At 41.7% G+C, this 19,826-nt stretch overlaps 1 protein-coding gene across 5 annotated transcripts in view; it reads left to right on the top strand.

Moving 5' to 3' along the window:
* Positions 1-19,826, top strand: part of Slc20a2 (solute carrier family 20 member 2) — a 110,046-nt gene that overhangs the window by 22,326 nt on the left and 67,894 nt on the right. Inside the window, exon 1 of one of the 5 annotated variants that reach the window (XM_045130980.1) lies at positions 6,659-6,778. The exons of 3 other annotated variants lie outside the window; for them this stretch is intronic. The gene's annotated coding sequence lies outside the window, so the exon portion shown is untranslated. Of the gene's footprint in view, positions 1-6,658; positions 6,779-16,447; positions 16,618-19,826 lie in introns of those variants that run through there. One more of the 5 variants, XM_045130979.1, reaches the window with a different exon arrangement.

Below are 19,826 nucleotides of genomic sequence, written 5' to 3'. Positions count from 1 at the left end.
TAAACGTTCATTCATTTCCTTTTTGATTTTCCAGTTAAGTGGAATATGTTTTTATGATGTACCTTAATGCGTTCTAGATTCATTGTATCTTTTGTAATGTCTCCTTTGTCATCTAATTTCATTACAGGGTTGTCTTCTGTCTGTCTTTTTTAGTTGGGTTAAGGGTTTGTCAATCTTGTCTTTTCAAGAACCAACTCTTTGTTTCATTGATTCTACATGTTGGGTCTCCTCCTATTTCTTAATTTCTGCCTTGATCTAAATTATTTCATCCTATCTGATTTTTAGTTTGTTTTGTTCTTGTTTTTCCAAGGTACATCATTAAGCTATTTATTTGAGGTTGCTTTAATTTATTTTTAATGTAGGCATTTGTGACTGTGTACTCTTAGGACTTTTTTGGTGTATCCCATAGATTTTGGTATGTTTTGTTTTCCTCTGAGTCTAGGATTTTTTTTAAACTTCCTTCTTGATTCCGTAATTTATTACATGGTGCTTAATCTTCATGAGTTTGTGCATGTTCTATTATTTCTCATGCTATATATTTCTAGTTTTCTTTCCCCATTGTGGTCAGATAGAATTCAATGAGTTATTTCAGTTTTCCTGTATTAAGATTTGTTTTGTGTCCTATTATGTACTATATTATAAAGTTTCATACTGCTGAAAAAACTGTATTCTTCAGTGTTTGAATGGTATTCTCAATAGATATCTATTAGGTCTATTTGATTTAAAATTACATTAACTCAGAGTTATCTGCATATATTTTTTCTGGGAATAACTTTAGTATGGTGGGAGTGAAGTATTGAAGTCCTCCATTATTATTGTGTTGGGGTTAATCTATAACTTTACATCTAGTAGCATTGGTTTTAGGAAATTAGGTACACCTATGTTGATGCATATGTATTTAGAATTGTAGCATCCTCTTTTTGTTTCTCTTTAAAAATATATTTATTGGGGTGTGATGGGGCACACCTTTAATCCCAGCACTCAGGACACAGAGGTAGGAGGATCACTGTGAGCTTGAGGCCACCATGAGACTACATAGTAAATTCCAGGTCAGCCTGAGCTAGAGTGAAACCCTACCTCGAATATTCAAAACAAAATTTTTATTTAGTTATTTAATTGCAACCAGACAGAGAGAGAGTATGTGCCAACAGGGATCCAGAGAGGAAGTTAGGGGCCAGGAGAAGAGATTCACACATGTGGTTTATGTGAGTTGTGTGACCAAACATCCAGTGAGGATGAGCCTCATTAGACTCAGGTGTGAAAGGGAGAGACCTGATTGGTGGGTAGGTTCAAGAGGTTGACTCAGGAAGAGCCAGCTCAGAGCCTTGGAAAACCTGAAGAAGAGGCAGGAAATTGTCTCTGGAGTTGTTGCTTGCAGCCATCTTGGATGAGATTGGACCAGACATGGGTTCTAGTCCTGTCAGGTCAGGCAGGGTGGCACCTCTTTGGACCTGTCCCTGGCTTCCTACTAAAAAAAAAAAAAAAGACTACTGCATTCCTATTCTCTATCACTATCTTAAGGCCTAGGGTTTTTTTTTGTTTTTTTTTTTGAGATCTCACTTTAGCTCAGGCTGACCTGGAATTCACTATGCTGTCTCAGGGTGGCCTCGAACTCATGTTGATCCTCCTACCTCTGCCTCCCAAGTGCTAGGATTATAGGGGTGCATCACCAAGCCCAGCTTCTTAAGTTCTAGCTTTAAAAAAAAAAAAAAAACTTTTTATTGACAACCTCCATATAGGTACCTTGATCATGCTACCTCCCACTGCCCTTCTTTGTCTCCTGTTCTGTATCCCTCCTCTACTGAACCCCTCCTTTGTTCCAACTAGTTTTTCTTCTATTTTGATGACTTTTTAAAAAAAATTTATTTATCTCTTTGAAAGAGGCAGAGTGTGAGTGTGTGTGTGAGAGAGAGAGAAAGAGAGAGAGAATGGGCACACCAGGGCTTCCAGCCACTGCTAACACACTCCAGACGTATGCACCACCTTGTGCATCTGGCTTATGTGGGTACTGGGGAATCAAAACAAGGTCCTTTGGCTTTGCAGGCAAGTGCATTAGTCACTAAGCCATCTCTCCAGCCCTTGACAACTTTTTTTTTAAATCCCCATATTATACAGATCTTGTAGGTAGCATCAGCCATTTTGACGTCCTGCAGTGGCCACTTCGTGTCTGGAAGGCAGCATTCCAAAGTACTCCCCCATCCTTTGGCTCTGACATTTCCTTCTACCATTTCTCTTACAATGGACCCTAAACCTTGGAAAGTGTGATAGAGATGTCTCAGTGTTGAACACTCCACTGTCTTTTTCTTCTCAGCGTTTTGATGAGTTTTGAGTCTCCCCAGTCATCACCATCATCTGAAAAGAGAAGCTTTTCTAACCAAATTGAGAGTAGCAAAAGTGAGAGTATAATTAATAATGTATCCAGTTTGTGGAAAAATAAACAGTAGTAAATTACCTCCAGAGTTTATGAACTCCCCAACAATAGGCTTTTTATTAGGTGTTCAGCATCAGGTATAAATCCCTCCCATGGAGTGGTCCTTAAATTTAATCAGAGAGCAGCTTCCCCCATAACAGACATGCCACCATTGCACCAGTAGACACATTTAGCCTGACTGGCCCGTCACATAGCTAACAGGGTCCACCGCTGGTTAAGCCTGTTGACAACTTTTCTTCAACAGACTACATAACACTTTAGAGACTGTGACAGCTGGTCAGCAGGGAGGAGGCTTCCAGCTCAGCTCCTATTTGATTTCTCAGTGTCCTACAGCCAAAGTATATGGTATCTTCTGCAACAGAGTCTTGTTACTTAGTTCTGGTGACTACCAAGAGCCTTGGCAATAGTCTGTATGGTTTTGTGGGCATTAAGGGCCTTCCTGACCACTAAGTTACTGGGAGGTATCCCAGCCCAAGCTTGGCACTGAAAGTTTTTCTGAACCAATCTATGGCTTCTGGGTGCAGCATTATGCTCAAACTCTTAAAAAAAAAAAAAATTCCACTTTTTTTTTAAGCTAGTGAAGAAGTAGGCTTCCATATGGCTTATTCATAACATCTTTACTTTTTTAAGTAACTAATACACAGTGATGGTTATTCTCTGGTTAGTTTTTTTTTTTTTTTTTCAAGGTAGGGTTTAACTCTAGCTTAGGCTGACCCAGAATATTCACTATGTATTCTTAGGGTGGCCTTGAACTCACAGCAATCCTATCTCCTCCCCAGTATCTGGTTGTTAATTTTTAAAAGATATATACACACACAAGCAGAGAAAGATAGAGAGAGGAGAGAAAGAGACAGAGAGAATGTTCATGCCGGGGCTTTCAGCCACTACAAATGTGCATGTGCCACTTTGTGCATCTGGCTCTACATGGGTACTGGGGAATTGAATCTGCGTCATTAGGCTTTGCAAGCAAGTGCCTTAACTGCTGAGCCATCTCTACAGCCTCAGTATCTTAATTTTGATTAACCCTCTTCCCATCCCTACCTGTCCTCCATTTCCTTTCCCCTGACCCTATTTAAGTCTTTCCACCATTACTATTCTTCCTTCTACTTATGTATCTACTAACCCTACTCTTGGACCTTCCTCTCCCCTCCCTCCCTCCCTCATGGCCCCTTTCTAGCTTTCTGGCCTCTACTACTGACTCTTTCTCCAACTTACATACAAATATAAAGATTTGAAGCTACATATAACAGAGAACATGTAGTGTTTGACTTTCTGAGCCTATGTTACCTCATTTAATGTAATCTTTTCCAGATCCATCCATTTTTCTGTAAATGTCACAATTTCATTGTGATTTACAGCTGAATAAAATTCCATTGTGTATATGTACCACGTCTTCATTATTCATTCATCAGTTGATGGGCATCTAGGCTGGTCTACTTCCCAGCTATTGTAAATGGAGCAGTAATAAATATGGCTGAAAAAATATCTCTGTAGTAGTATGTAGAGTCCTTGGGGTATATGCCAAGGAGTGGTATAGCTGGGTCATATGATATATCTGCTTTCACCTGTCTCAGCCTTCTGCACCCCCTTGCCAGTATTTATTGTCCTTTGGTTTCTTGGTGATAGCTATTCTGACTAGAGTGAGATGGAATGTCAAAGTAGCTCTAATTTTCATTTCATTGGTGACTAAACAATACTGAACATTTTACTTTTATTTACTTGAGAGAGACACAGAGAGAAAGAGTGAGAGAGAGAGAGAATGGGTGCATGTGGCTAATGTGGGTCCTGGGGAATCGAGCCTCAAACCGGGGTCCTTAGTCTTCATAGTCAGGTGCCTAACCACTAAGCCATCTCTCCAGCCCGATACTGAACATTTAAAAAAAGATTTATTGGCCATTTGTAATTTCTTTTTGTGAAACCTGTATCCAATTCAGTACCTATTTTTTGATTGAGTTGTTCAATTTTTTATTATTTAGCTTTTTGAGTTCTTTGTATATCCTAGATATTAATCCTATCAGATGTATAGCTGGCAAAGATTTTCTCTCCCTCAGTGGGCTGCTTCTTCCTCAATTATCAGTGATCTTTGCTTTGTAAAAGCTTAATTTCATGAGGCCCATTGGTTGGTTAGTGGTCTACTTCCTGAATGCTTGTGGTTCTATTCAGAAAGTCCTTGCCTATATTTATATATTAAAGTGTTTCCCCTAATTTTTTGTATATTTCAAAGTTTTGGGTCTGATATCAAGGTCTTTGATACATTTGGAGTTGATTCTTAAGCATGGACAGAGAAAAGGACCTAGTTTCATTCTCTTACATGTAGATATCTAGTTTTCCCAGCACCATTTCTTAAAGATGATCTCTTTTTTTTTTTTTAATTTTTTTTGTTCATTTTTATCTATTTACTTGAGAGTGACAGAGAGAGAAAGAGGCGGATAGAGAGAAAGAGAGAGAGAGAATGGGCGCGCCAGGGCTTCCAGCCACTGCAAACGAACTCCAGACATGTGCGCCCCCTTGTGCATCTGGCTAACGTGGGTCTTGGAGAATTGAGCCTCGAACTGGGGTCCTTAGACTTCACAGGCAAGTGCTTAACCACTAAGCCATCTCTCCAGCCCAAAGATGATATCTTTTATCCAGTGAATATTTTTGGCATTTAAAAAATTATTTAAAATGTTTGAGCCAGGTATAGTGGTGCACATCTTTAATCCCAGCACTTGGGAGGTAGAGGTAGGAGGCTTGCCACGAGTTTGAGGCCACCCTGAGACTACATAGTGAATTCCAGATCAGCCTGAGCTAGAGTGAGACCCTACCTTGAAAAACAAAAACAAAAAAAAAGAAAGGAAGGAAGGAAGAAGGAGAGAAAGAAAGAAGGAAAAACATTTATTATTTGCAAGGAGAGAGAGAAACCATTAAGGGACTGTTGATACATTTTTAATTGCAGTGTTCTCTCTAAAGATTTGAATGAAAGTAAACGTCAGACTTCATAATGACACAAACCTGGGATGACTAACATAAAAAGCAGAGTCTAGATTCAAAATATTCTGTATAGGTTGCAATAATGTACTAAATGAACAAGATAAAACCTGCTGAAGTGCAGGAGTTGACAAATGGCTTGGGGTGGCAGGAATATCAAAGGTACAACATGAAAAATAGGAGTTTATTTGATCTTGGGCTTTCACGAACCATCTTTGATGAAGCCTCTAAAAATGGAATGATCTCAAGTTTCCTTAGTATGTGTATAGATTACTTTAGCCTGTTTCTCTGTGTGATTGTTAATCATATTTGACGAGTTGCATTTAAGTCTAAAGACCGTATTTCGTCACCCAAGGAGTGATTTTTTTTTTAATTTTTATTTATTTATTTATTTGAGAGAGACAGACACAGAGAGAAAGACAGAGGGAGAGAGAGAATGGGCGCGCCAGGGCTTCCAGCCTCTGCAAACAAACTCCAGACGCGTGTGCCCCCTTGTGCATCTGGCTCACGTGGGACCTGGGGAACCGAGCCTCAAACCGGGGTCCTTAGGCTTCACAGGCAAGCGCTTAACCGCTAAGCCATCTCTCCAGCCCCAAGGAGTGATTATTGTTGAAGGAGTTTGGTTGATGGATCTGAAAGACATGGCATGAAGAAAAAAAGTGGCCTTCCTTATAGATTATGAAGATGGCAGACCAGTAGTATGGAGAATTTGCGGGACACCTACATACTCAGTCAGTGCGGAATGAATGACTGGGAATTATAAGGCACAGGATTTGAATTTGATTTAAGAAAGACAGAACCTTGTTGTATGAGAGCTTTCCAGTGATGGAAAAGACTGTCCTGAAAGGTAACGATTGCCCAAAACTAGTTTTTAGACCTTGCAGTGGGTGACAGGGATAGGAGGCTAGACCAAACACTTGGGACCGCTAGCTCTGTGGACAGTGCTTTTGATGTTTGCCCCCACAGACGGTGTCCCCCTCATGCCTCCTCCTGTCTGTCTGTCAGCAGAAGTCATCTGTGCCGCTGATGCTGCGGCAGGATCCCTGCTGTCTTCTTTCTCAGTGTCTTCGCACCAGATTGTCTTAAACTAGACACACTTCGGGTAGAGGTTCTGCGGTGGTTTGACTGTAAAGTGCCCGGCCGATTCTTGTGTGTGGACATTTGATCCTCAGCTGGTGGCGCTGTTCAGAAAGGTGGTAGAGCCTTTAGGAAGGTGGAGCCCGCCTGGAGGAAGTGTGTCACTGTGGGCTGGCCTGCAGGAGTTTTAGCTCAGCCTCACTTGCTGTTCTGTCTCTGCTTCCTGACTGGTGAAATGTGACTTAGGATTCCTATTCCTGTCTGCCCTACCTTTGCTGCCACGATGAAACTTCCCTTGAAACTGTAAGCCGAATTAAACCCCTTGCCTTCCATAAGCTGCTTCTGATTGGGCATTTTGTCCCTGCAATGAGGTGGTGATTGCTACGAGTTCAGAGTCCCCTGAAATCATGTGCTCATGTTGGACGTGTGCCCATGTCTCCTGGGAAAGGCATTTAGCCTTTACCATTGACTATTGCACAGCCTGTAACCTGTGAGAGGTCAATAATGTGGCTAAACAGAATCTTCTCCCTCGCCTGTATTTCGAAGCCTTTGCATTAACGCATTCCTTGCCTGGTTTCTTTGCCTTGAATCTCCTCTTCTCTGTCACCCATTTAACTTTAAAGCAGGTTTTGATTCCATTGTTGTGTGTAGACATTTATGTCGACTCCTGTTGCTCACAGTGATGGAGTTCTTACTCCTGGCCTCATACTAGAATTATGTGAGAAGTTTTTGAATATACTGAGATCCAGGTCTCAGCTCAGAACAGTTCATCAAAACTAACATCCAGCAGGCGTCAGGATTCTGTGTGGAAACTTCCAGGAGATGTTAATGCACATCTAGAGTGGAGAGATAACTTGTTAATGGGGTACATGTGGACCATAACAGTAGAAGTTTGTATTATTATTATTATTATTATTATTATTATTATTATTATTATTTGGCCTAATCTACCTCCTCTTCCATTCTCATCCCATCTGTAATTCCCATTTCCTATCTCTGGGCCTGTACCTATACTAATTGTTCTTCTAAAATGCCTTTTGTCTGCCAGAACATTTCCATCACAAACCTTCTCCCACACACAAAAAAGAGCTGCATCTCTTACTTTAGTACAGACTTCCATTATAGGATTTACTCTGTATTAATGATTATTTATAAGTTTTCCAAAGCAACTTGAAGTCCTAGAAGATAGGGTCTTCTTGGCTTCATGTCCCTAGTGGGTATGTAAGTGAGAATTAACAGGCACCAGCCTGCCTGGGGCAGAGGGGACTGGGGAATGCAAGTAAATATGGCTCTGGTTAGCTAGGGAGGCATAGCAGATTTGTGGTCTTCTGTTGCTTTTCATACTTTTACAAAAGAGGAAAAATCAAAGTATATGATATTTATCATGTGGGACTAGGAAGGCTCAGACCAGCTCTTACAGTGTACCCAAACATTGACTGTTAGAGGATCTGGCATCCTTAACTCCTGAGACTCTCAAGAAGTTCCTGAGTGAGATTGAAAATTGATCATCAGGGGCTGGAGAGATGGCTTAGCGGTTAAGTGCTTGCCTGTGAAGCCTAAGGACCCCGGTTAAAGGCTTGATTCCCCAGGACCCACGTTAGCCAGATGCACAAGGGGGCACTCGCATCTGGAGTTTGTTCGCAGTTGGTGGAGGCCCTGGTGTGCCCATTCTCTTTCCTTCTATCTGCCTCTTTCTCTGTCTGTCACTCTCAAATAAATAAGAATGATTTAAAAAAAAAAAAAGAAAATTGGTCAGCAGGATGGTGGTGCCAGCTACTTGCTTAGCCCATCAGGTTTTGCTAATTTGGTTACTGATCTAAAGATACCTATATGTGGACACATCTCTAGACATAATGTATCTAATTTTGATCTCACACCTGGTCTTTATGTGGTAGCTGCTATCTAACCCTTCTCTTGGATATTTTTAAATACATTTTTTTCTTCCTTATGTCTCAGAATTGTCTAACAGATTCTAAAGAATTGTAGCCTAAATATGATTTGTTCTTCCATTTTTTAAAAACTATCTAGGATAGTTTAAGTTGGTTTCAAGAGAAATTGCTTTATTTAGTCAATGATTTCAGAGAGACTCTTTGGAATATTAGGATAGGATGCATGTCTGGAGTTATTTGCCCTTTATTTGAATTCTGTTTTCTGAACACTGACCACCACAAAACTTTTCCAAGAAGGGATGACTGTTTGGAACTCAGAGTACAGTGACTTACAGCCTCGTGTGAGGTGTGTTCCACAGCCCTGTGTGTGTGTGAACAAGTGGAAAACTCTGTGTGAGCAGCTGTTCATTCCTTTAATAACTGCAAGTGAGAACTAGGCTCTTCTTTATAAATTCAAAATACTGGTGGGAATATTGCCTGTCTTCCATTTCTATCTATCCTATTTTAAAAGATGGGTTTTGTTTTATTGCAAGTCTTGAAGGAATCCGGTTCTGCCCAGAGCTTCTTTTTTTCAACATGGCTTACGTGAAAGGCTCTCAGTTGGGGGAAATGAAAAGGATAATTTTCTGTTATTATTTTTGCAGAACATTTTTTGATAAGTCTGAGTCAAAAGGACTGGGAATAAATCCCCTTTTGGCAATTTGAGAGACAAGACTATAATGTCAAAGAAAAATGAAACCAGCTCTTACAATGAAAGCATTAAGGTCTAAAATGGATAATTGTCTATTATTTTGTAGTCTACAGACAACCACGGCTGTCCCAGGACTCTTGAGAAGTAGTGCCTCTGTAAGAACGGGGCTCTGGTGTCTCTGAGCACTCCTTAGATTATTATAATTTGGGGTTATTATGGTTCTTAGAGCTGAGTTGTGGAACCTTCTTGAGTTTGAGGGGCTTTTGTTTTCGTTTCTGCTTATTGCTTGAGAAACGAGCACTCCCTGGGGTACATTCAGCCAGCAGTGCCCTTCCATTGATACTTGGTAGCCAAGAGCAATTTGAATTTCTTGTGAACATTTCATGTCTTCAGTGGATTTTTTAACTGCCTTCCCTGAATTTCTCACATTATCTGGTTAGGAAAAGATCATGTCAATTTGCAGCAAAACCATTAGAAATTAGAAAATAAGTTCTTGATTTCAAAGGAACTAGTACAGTGTTGTCTGCAGCCGTATGGCGTGTCTCCCTTCAGCCCAAGTCTTCCAGGCGGTAGGGAGTCGATGGCACAGGAGCAAGGCCACAAGAGCTGTGAACACGCCTGAGACTACAAACGGCAGAACTGCAGCTTCGGGTGTCCCCATGAGGACCCTTTCAGTCTTACCCTACAGATCCCCTGTCCTCAAGAAATAAGGTAATGGGCTGGAGGATGGCTTATCTGTTAAGCGCTTGCCTGTGAAGCCTAAGGACCCAGTTCAAGGCTCGATTCCCCAGGACCCATGTAAGCCAGATGCACAAGGGGGCGCACGTGTCTGGAGTTCGTTTGCAGAGGCTGGAAGCCCTGGTGCACCCATTCTCTCTCTCTCTGTCTCTTTCTTTCTGCCTGTCACTCTCAAATAAATAAAAATAAAACAAACAAAAAAGAAATAAGGTAGCAAGCTAACAACCCAGAACTCCAAAGAAAATTCTTTACCACCTACAAGATTCAACCAGTAATTCCCTTTCATTATTTCTTTTCCTAGTGTAAGTGCACATATATATTTACCTGTAGAGAGAAGTGCATATGTATATAATTTTTTAAAATCTTTGTCAAGCCCGACTTCAGTTACTTTTATGTGCACTATATGGTTTTTGCAACAGTCCCTCTTCGGTGGATGGTAGAGAGAATTCTGTTAAGTAGCGTTAGAGCGGCGATGCTGAGCTGCCTGTGAGCCCAGCAGCCCAGCTCTGTGGAAACGCCGAGAAGATACAAGCCAGGCTTGGCGGTCGCACCTCTAATCCCAGGATTCAGGAGGCAGAAGTAGGAGGATCCCTGTAAGTTCAAAGCCAGCCCAGGACTACATAATGAGTTCCAGGTCAGGCTAGAGTAAGACCGTACCTCAAAAAAAAAAAAAAAGAAAGAAAGGAAAGAAGGAAGGAAGGAAGGAAGGAAGGAAGGAAGGAAGGAAGGAAGGAAGGAAGGAAGGAAACAAAAATAAGATGTTGACAAAGACTTGAAGGCTGTGAAGCATTATTGAAGTAACAAGAATTAACACCTGACCAAGACCTGCTGGTGCAAGGTTTTAATCCCAGCTACTTGGGAGGCTGAAGCAGGAAGATGGCAAGTTCAAGGCCTAGCTGGGCTACAGAATGAGTTCAAGGCTAGTTGGAGTTACTTAGTGAGATGCAGTTTCAGAAATACAAGAAGAGGTGGAGATACAGCTCAGTAGTAGAGTTCTTGTCTACCAGGAAGGAGAGCCCAGGACGTCATTCCTCATCACCGAAAAAATAGCACCTGGTATTAATGTACCAAAATATTTAGGATATCACCTGTTTGTTGCCTGATCCTTAGTTTTCCTGCACTTGGGTGGAGTAAACTGAGAAGTGGATGTCTGTGGTTCGCAATGCAGCACAAGTCATGAATTCAGATTTTACCCAACATAAAACTTAGAATAAAGTCTTATTTGTGATGGTTGAATTTTACCTTTTTATATCTGAAAAAGTAACGGTTCTCTCTTTTTGTCTGCCTTTCTTTTTGTCCATCTTTTTTTCCTTCCATCCTTTTCCTCTTGTCCATAGACACACATAATGATAATGTATTTAAAGGCATTTTCAAGCAGGAAAGAATAACAGTATTTTCAGGACTTAGGTGTAGCTTAGTGGTAAAACACTTGCCTCGCATGCATGATGCTCCCAGCATAGAGTATTTCAATTTGGAGTCATAACTATTTTAAGCACAATTAATCTTGATGTTAAGCTTTTGTGAGCCTCCCTTTTGAATTAACATGGCTTTAAATCTAATGTTCAACTTTGCCCCCAAACAGATGTTTTAAATTAGCTTAAATGGTAATTATAGAAATTAAAATTGTACATAATAGGCCTATGGTTTTTATTTTAATTTTTTATTTTATTTATTTATTTGAGAGAAAGAGAGAGAGAGAGTGGGAGCTCCAGGCCCTCCAGCCACTTCAAACAAACTCCAGACTCATGTGCCACCTGGTGCTTCGGGCTTATGTGTATACTGGGGAACCAGACCTGGGTTTTTAGACTTAGCACGCAAACGCCTTAACCACTAAGCCATCCCTCCAACCCCTATGTTTGTTTTTTTTAACTTAAGGTTTATTTTTTCATAGGTTATTTTGAAGCTAGGTTCCATGTGGGGCCTGTGTACCAGTGTTGACAAACACAGCAGCTTGTGTCAAGGGCAGAGTTATTCCCCACAGAGAAAGGAGGAAGCCCCGAGGCTCAGCGTGGAGGGAGAACATTCTCCGTTCTTATAGCTGAGCGGAGGCTGGGCTTGAGAAACCATGTTTGAACCTTACACTCTACTACAAATCTCCGTGAACCAAAGAAGGAAGGGAAAAACATTAAAATATACTTAGCATTTTGAACACCTATATTCATATACATCTCTGTCTGGTGAAGCCTGGGGATGTAGGTCAGTGGTAGAATGCTTGTCTAGCATGTGCCAGGCCCTGGATTTCCACCCCCCCACACACATACACAAAGAGTATCTGTCTTTTTCTTTATCTCATTTTGTGCATAAACATGTATTTCACAAAATATACCAGACACTCCTGCAGGCTTTGCAGGTGCAAACTCATTTCATTCGCACAGTAACGTATACCATAGGGATGTGTTATCCTCATTTTAGAGATGCGACTGAAACCCAGCTAGGAAGCAGTGAAGCTGGACTGGGCTGAGGCCCTTGCTGTGGACTGTGCTCTTTTTTAGATCCTTGGTAGCCTAGATTTGGAGAAATCAAGTAACTTGTCATTGGTCAAAATAGCATCAGTTGACGGAGCTGAAATCTGAATCTAAACTACTCCCTAGACACCAGTTTTAGTTGTCCTTTTTTCCTGAGTCTGCTTGTGTCCGTCCTTGCTTCTGTTTAATGTTCTTTCTACTCCTTTGGCTACAGAAAATTTGAATAGCATGCAGTAGCCTCAGTTCAAAGGTCATTTCCTTCAGAATGACTTTTCTGATTAATGTAGCTGGAAACTACTTCTCCTTTTATATTCCTATGGGAGTGAATTCTTCTCCATTGGGATAGTTACTAATTACTCCTTCATATGGTCAAAGCTTATTAATGTTGTCCAGTTTCATATCAGTTTATAAGGCTTGAAGGCAGCAGTACCATTTTCTATGTCACAGGCATCTTTCTTGTTCATACAAATCTTGCAAAGCTTGGAGGTTTCATAGTACTAAGAATCAAAGGTTTAACACATTAGCTAAATGAGGAACTACTGGTAGTATGAAATTTTTCCCAGTTGAATTCTAATACACTTTAAAAATATTAATTGTTATTAAGTATTCAAACAACAGCAGTGATAATACTGCCTTTAGGGTGTCTGGAGAGATGGCTCAGGGGTTAAAGACAATGTTGCTGCTGCTGTCACAGTCCCAATGTAAATTATATCATAAAATTATGGTGAGTTAAGTATGTATCAAAAAAAATTTTTTTTAACTGTCTTAAAGGTGTGTGTTGGGGGCTGGTGAAATGGCTTAGTGGTTAAGGTATTTGCCTATGAAGCCTAAGGACCCTGGTTCGATTCCCCAGGACCCACATAAGCCAGATGCACATGGTGGCACATTCGCCTGGAGTTTGTTTGCAGTGGCTAAAGGCCCTGGCATGCCCAGTCTTTCTTTCTCTCTATCTGCCTCTCTGTCTCTTAAATAAATGAATGAATAAATAAAATGTTTTTTTAAAAAGGTATGTGGTGATACATGCCTTTAATCCCAGAACTCAGGAGACAGAGATGGGAGGATTGCCATGAGTTTGAGTGAGCCAGGGGCTACAGAGTGACTTCCAGGTCAGCCTAGGACCCTACCTTGAAGAAAATAATAAAACAAGCAAAAAACTGTCTTGAAGAGTTTACTACTGCGCTTTTTTTTTTTTTTTAACACTGTCAGAAAATGGATGGTGAAGAAAAGGCTGTTTATTCTTTTTAAAGTTGTCCTTGTATATGTAAAGGATACTCAATTCATTTCTGAAGTATAAAACAGAGTGACTAGTGAAGGTTGCATGCCAGGCTAGGATGGAAGTATGAATATGTTTTGAATACATATATGTTGGTGAACTTTACGGCAGAATGAACAACCTAATATTAGCTTAAAACAACAACTGTGGCTAGGCATGGTGGCACACATTGGTAAAACCAGCACTTGGGATACTCAGGCAGGAGGATTGTGAGTTCAAGGCCAGCCTCGGCAACCGAGTAAGATGCTGTCTCAAATATAGCAATAGTCACAAGAAGCCCCAAGCCTTTCTTGTATCTCACTATCTTGTAGGTTCCTGTTTGATTTGAATCTGAGCTGGCCTGCCTGATCTCTGCCATAAGCAATTGAGGGGGAGCACATAGTTAGGGGAGGGACTATTCACACACATATTAGGTGATTGCAGTCAAACTGGGGCAGAGAGCTCAACAGTAATGGCTCTGCTGCACATGGTCTCCTACAAAAGCCACCCTGCCAGGACTGCTCTGGAATAGTTAGTCTCCAGGTTCAGAGGCCAGCACTTTCAAGACTCTTAAGTTCTGTGTGCTATCATCCTGCTGCCCAAGCCCAAAGTCACCGTGGAAAGGGACTGCCTGAGGGTGAGACAGAGGTGAATGGGACACTGTCCACAGTCTACCCAGCTGGGCCTTTCCTGTGCATTATCCAGTCAGTATCCCAAACTGTGATTCTGTCCTATAGGAGGTAACACGCTGCTGGAGTAGCAGAGTTTAAAGCATTTGCGGACCCAAGTCTCCTTGAAATGCTCACCAGTCATTGAAACTCTTTAACTTCTGATATTTTGAAGCTTGGAGCCGTAAGAGTAGGAAGCCTTTGATCCTCATGCAGTAAATACCTCATTGATCAGCAGCGGTGCGCCTCTGCTGACATGGATGGTCATGATGCCAGAGCCATTTACTGAGAGCTCCTGTGTGCCACTGCTGCACGGCATCTGGAGTTCTCAGCTGTCCTTTGATGTCTGCGTTATTGTCCACATCTTACAGATGAGGAAACAAACACACAGGTCAGTAAGGTTCCTAAGGTCACATAGCCCCTAGGTTGGCACATTACATTTTGAACCTACGTCATTCTAGCCCCACAGCTACCATCCAACAAATTTCGTCCATAATAGGTTGATTTTATTTATTTATTTGGTTTTTCAAGGTAGGGTTTCACTGCAGCTCAGGCTGACCTGGGATTCACTATGGAGTCTCAGGGTGGCCTTGAACTCATGGTTATCCTCCTACCTCTGCCTGCCAAGTGCTGGGATTAAAGGTGTGTGCCACCATGCCCGGCCTTTATTTATTTTTTTAATGAGAGAGACTGGGCGACGGGGGGGGGGGGGGGGGGCAGAGAATTGGCATGCCAGAACCTCTAGCTTGTACATTGAACTCCAGATGCATGTGCCATCTTGGGTGCATGCATCACCTGTGTGTTTGGCTTATGTGGGTTTTGGGGAGTTGAACTGCAGTCGGTCTTATTCGCTCCTTAGGCGTCCCAGGCAAGTGCCTTAACCACTAGGCCATCTCTCCAGCATGATATATTTTTTTTTTCCCCTTAAGCTTTGATTATTTTATATCACCCTCTCAAAAACTAGGAATTACAGTGAATTCTAGAATTTTTTTCCCCATCTGTGTTTGAATCCAGACCCAGGTCAGATTTGAAAATAATAAGTTGCTGAGAATGAAAGCCTATCTAGATTTAATTTTTAGAGATCCTGGAATACTTTCTCATGATCCATGATTCTGTTAGGGTTCTGAAATAAAATGCAGAATTTTCAGCATATAACACTTTTAAATTAGGAAAACAAACAGCTGTGAAAACAGCCATAGGATTATACGTACATAGTTAATAGGAGTATGTCATGGGGCGGAGGGGGGTTCGGAAGGTAGAGTGACCCAGTGTCGTTCAAGTTGTTAAGTTGCTCTCTGCTTGTCTGAGGGAGAATGGCTGTTGGGAGGTTTGCTCGATGTTTATGAAGGGCTTTCATGATGCATCCAGTCAGAGCAGTATCATCAGATCTGGCCTCCTAAGCACGCCAGTCTGAATCATCCGCAGAAGGTCCTGCGCAAGTCTCTGCCTTTGTTCTAACCTGCGCTCATTAAGGGCATTAATGGTTTTTAAAGAATGTTTCATGTTCTCATTTTTTTTTAAATAAGTTTAACTATTGGCATGAGTTTCATTATGCTTTGAGGATGGCCAGTCAGTCCTCTGCAGAGGACAGCTTTTCCAGCTCCCAATAAGCCACAGCTAAAGGCACTTTAAAATACTGCTTGCCAGGGACATAGCTCTTGTAAATACTGAAAGTGCCTGTTCTCAGCTGTGATGTTTGAGTGGGCCCGTGTGCTGCTGGCAACTCCTTGGGAAGTGCAAAAGACAAAGCCAGAAGCAAGTGGATATACTTGGTTCCTTATCTATTGGAGAAAGCTTTCTCTGGAAGGAAACTCATTGATAGATACCTGGCGTGTGTACTGGTTGCCTACTTAACTTCACCAAAGCACCTCATCTAATAATCATGCTGCACTAATCTCACAAATGCCCCTACGCTACTTTTCTAAGAAGAGCAAGCAGTGCTGCCACCTTGTGCCTGAGCTGAGCTGTCTGGTTCAAGTGCCTAAAAATCAAGTGACTGCTTGTCACCAAAAAAAAAAAAAAAAAAAAAAGAGCTGAGTACTCTTTCTTTGCCAATACTTGCAAAACCAATTTAGGAGAAGTTAGGATTACTGGCTGAAATTCAGTAATTAGCATAACCACGGTGTTAGGTATTGTTCACCAGGGCACGCCCCTTGGCCAGAGCTCCCATTAAGAGGACACCAGTGTTGTCCTAGTGAATAAATCCCTGCCCACATGATGCAAACCAGCGTGTTCCTGCCTGCTGCTCGGCTGCAGTTAATTTTAGTCAGGGTTTGTTCTATGAGTTGTAAAACTGTTTACCCAAGTAGAAGTTAGGGAGCTGAAATGTGACTTCTGGGCCTACTGTGATAGGAGATCTATTTTAGACTTCGAATTGTGTTTATGGTCTGAGAGCATACTTCGGAAGAGCCGTGGTTCAGATTTCCTTTGAGACTGCTTGTAAGTACTGGGGACATTTTAAACACTTCTCTCTGTTCTCTGCACCTTAAATCTTCCTAATGTAACTGTCGTGGTAACCTTCTATCTGTTGGCAGAACTGGATATGTGGGGGAATGTGCTATAAGAGGGCCACCTCAGGGTGCTGGCACGAGCTTCTCTTCCCATGTGGGCTCTTCTAAGCAGCCTGCCTTGCTTAAGAAAGTACTTGATTCTTGTTTTTTATTTTTGCAAAAGCAATCTGTAGATTAGCACTTATTTAACCTGTAAAAATATATATATATATTTATTGGTAGAAATGGCTCCTCTCCACAGAAGTGTTATATTGTGTCACTAAGCTTTATTTCCAATGGTAATCTAACTCGTGGGGGTGGAGGGAATGTTAGAAGTAAATTCCTGTTTCACCCCGCTCAAGTTTATGCAGCAGAAACAAGAGAGCATCATATGTCATCTTGTTAAATGTTCAAGTGGCAAGCTTCTTTATGAAGGAAGATTTCATGCTTGATCGTATAGACCCAAGCACTGCTAAAGAGAAGGACTTTATATGGATCAATTGAGGAGGAAGGCTTTAGAGACTGTTTTGAAGTGTCTTCAGGTTGATTTGGTTATCCAGAGGCATGAAATCTCTGTAGTCCTTACCAACGGAAATGCAGACTGAAGCAAACTTGAGATTTTAATATTGACTATTTCCAACTAAATCCACGTCACCTTGCTTAATTAGATTAACTTCATGTCAGGCAGCTGGTTATGACAACACCAAACAGGCAAAAATTTCTTCCGCGATTAGCATGCAAATTTCATCAGTCCTAAGAATATTGATTCTAATGAAACAGTTAAGCTTCCATGTCTCCATCTTAGAGCAAGAAGGAAGGCCAGCCTTCCTTAGTATTAGTATTGTGAATGCTCCTTTCCTATTTCACAAAGCTTTATTTAAAGAACATATTGTTGCTTTGTGCTATATGATTTTAAATATCAATGACATATAAAGTGTCAACAATGAAAGGAAATGTTGCACTGATATGTTTAGTAGGAAAAGAATGTAAGAATGGAAAATAGAGCTGAATTCCTGGGCTATTTTTAGAGAGAAACTTTTTCTTAGGTTTGGTTTTTTGTTTTTTTTTTTGAGCAGAAGAGAAACGTGTAGTCCAGATTAATTATAACGGAAAAGTCACTGTCATGTTTAGCAGTAGCAAATTCCAGCAAATACTTAATAATGGACCTCATTGCAAGAATGCCACACTTACCGTCCTTAACTTTAAGCTGCTCCTAAGCTGCTGGGCGGCCTGGTGGAGGGTTCTTAAGGGTGTTCTCTAGTTGTGCTGGTTTTCAGGCTAAAATTCATTTGATTAATTGTAGGTTTTGTTCACAAAAGAAAAGCTGATTAGAATTTGTCCATTTTTAATTTAACAAAAGTTTCTGTAGAATTCTCTTCTCGTAGGGAGCATGTGTTTCAGGGCGAGTTGCTAAGGTGCTTATAAACACTCCCAGAGTGCATGCTTTAGTGATTTGCATGCCGTGAGAGTGATTGAGGTGCATAGAGGAGGAGACATTACTCAGCCTGGAATTATGTAAGTGGCAGTGTTGGGTCTCCTGTGCTTGCTGGTTTCATGATTCCCTTTGCTGCTTGGTATCCAGTATGCGCCATGGCATGGTACTTGCCATGGTCCCTCATGAGTGGAAGCTCCCATTTGTTGTGACCTTGGGTGTGACAGGTTACAGCGAGTTCAAATGGGAAGCCACATATCAAGAAACACAAGCAGTCTTGCTACTCACAGGAGCCCAGCTTGGTCACAGGTGCTGTGCATGGCTGCCACCATTGCAAGTCTTACCTCAGGTGCTATGGAGCTGCTGTCACCCCAGCCCCTGCCTCTATAAAAGCTGCGATCCAGAGGCTTTACAGGACAGCTGCTAATGAAGTGGGGTTATTTTACAGTTTCTTTAAGTCCTAGAGTATAACCCTCTACTCAGAAGCTCCAAGGATTTTGTCAGGGAGTCTATTCCCGGCTCCCTGCTTGGCGTGATGCTGGGGGACAGAACTGAGGCGTCACACATGCTAGGCAAGCAGTCTACCTCGTAAGTTCCGTCCCCAGCCCCCTAATGAGGGTTTTTCTCAGCTGGTGACTTTATAGCTACATGAGAACTACATTCTATAACAGGTTGCCTTTGCTCATGACCACATCCCTAGAATATTCTCTTTCAAAAGGTAGTTTTATAGAAGTAAGTTGTGGTATTTTCAGTTTTAACTGTTATCTAAAATGAAGAGTGAGCAGACGGAGTTCTTGGGCTTTGCCTGTCTTGGATGTCAGTTTGTGGCTGACTGCTAGAAGGAATGCTGATTTCTCTGGGAAATACTAGAATTGCTGTTATTATTCAGTATGCACTAAGCGCCCCCAGAGCGCATACAATGCACAAAGAAAGCATAGTTCCTACTTGCAAAGAACTCATGTGCTAAACCCCAGTGGTGCCCAGAAACTGGGCCCCTGACACGCAGTAAATAAACTGGCAAAAGGCAAAATATGAAAAGGGAGAAAAGAGAAACAAGAGGGTGGGGGGGCAGTTAAGGGCATGCTAGCTATTGGTTTATCTGGGCACTTGCCACACAGGATTGGGACAGGCTCTTGTGTCCGATGCTGCTTCGTCCTGGGCAGTGGCTGGGGAGGTGAGGACGGTGCCAGCCACAGAGCCTTGCCCTCCACTCTTGTTCCCTGTTCCCCTGCAAATTTTTTTTTTACTAGTAAAAATACTGATTAATGGATATGGACCCTCCGGCACAGAAAGGTTACATTATGTCACTAAGCTTTATTTCCTAACTCATGGTGTGGCAGGGAGGGAATGTTAAAGTGAATTCCTGTTTTGCTCTGCTTAAGTTTATGCAGCAGACACAAGGGTAAAGAGGATCCAAAGTCTCACTGCACCTGGGTGTAGTGGTGTGCTATAAAATTCAGGTCAAATCCAACAGGCAGAAACACTCATCTCCATAGATGGAATGGAGATGAAAATCTGACCGTGAGTTGTAGGTCCCACATGTCACCTGTCCCTGCTCTGGCTTAGAATGTCACCTGTCTGGATGGTAAGACAGAGCCTTGAGCTTCTCATTCAAATGAGCCTTATGAAGGCCTGCAAAGCATTACTGCAGCTCTTAACGGAGTCGGAGGCGCCTGACTCGAGAGCCTACAGGCCAGGCTTGGCTATTGGACATCAGTGACTGTGCA

The sequence above is a fragment of the Jaculus jaculus genome, chromosome 12 (genome assembly GCF_020740685.1).
Source record: "Jaculus jaculus isolate mJacJac1 chromosome 12, mJacJac1.mat.Y.cur, whole genome shotgun sequence".
NCBI lineage: Eukaryota > Metazoa > Chordata > Mammalia > Rodentia > Dipodidae > Jaculus > Jaculus jaculus.
This window is presented reverse-complemented; position numbering and strand designations above follow the sequence as displayed.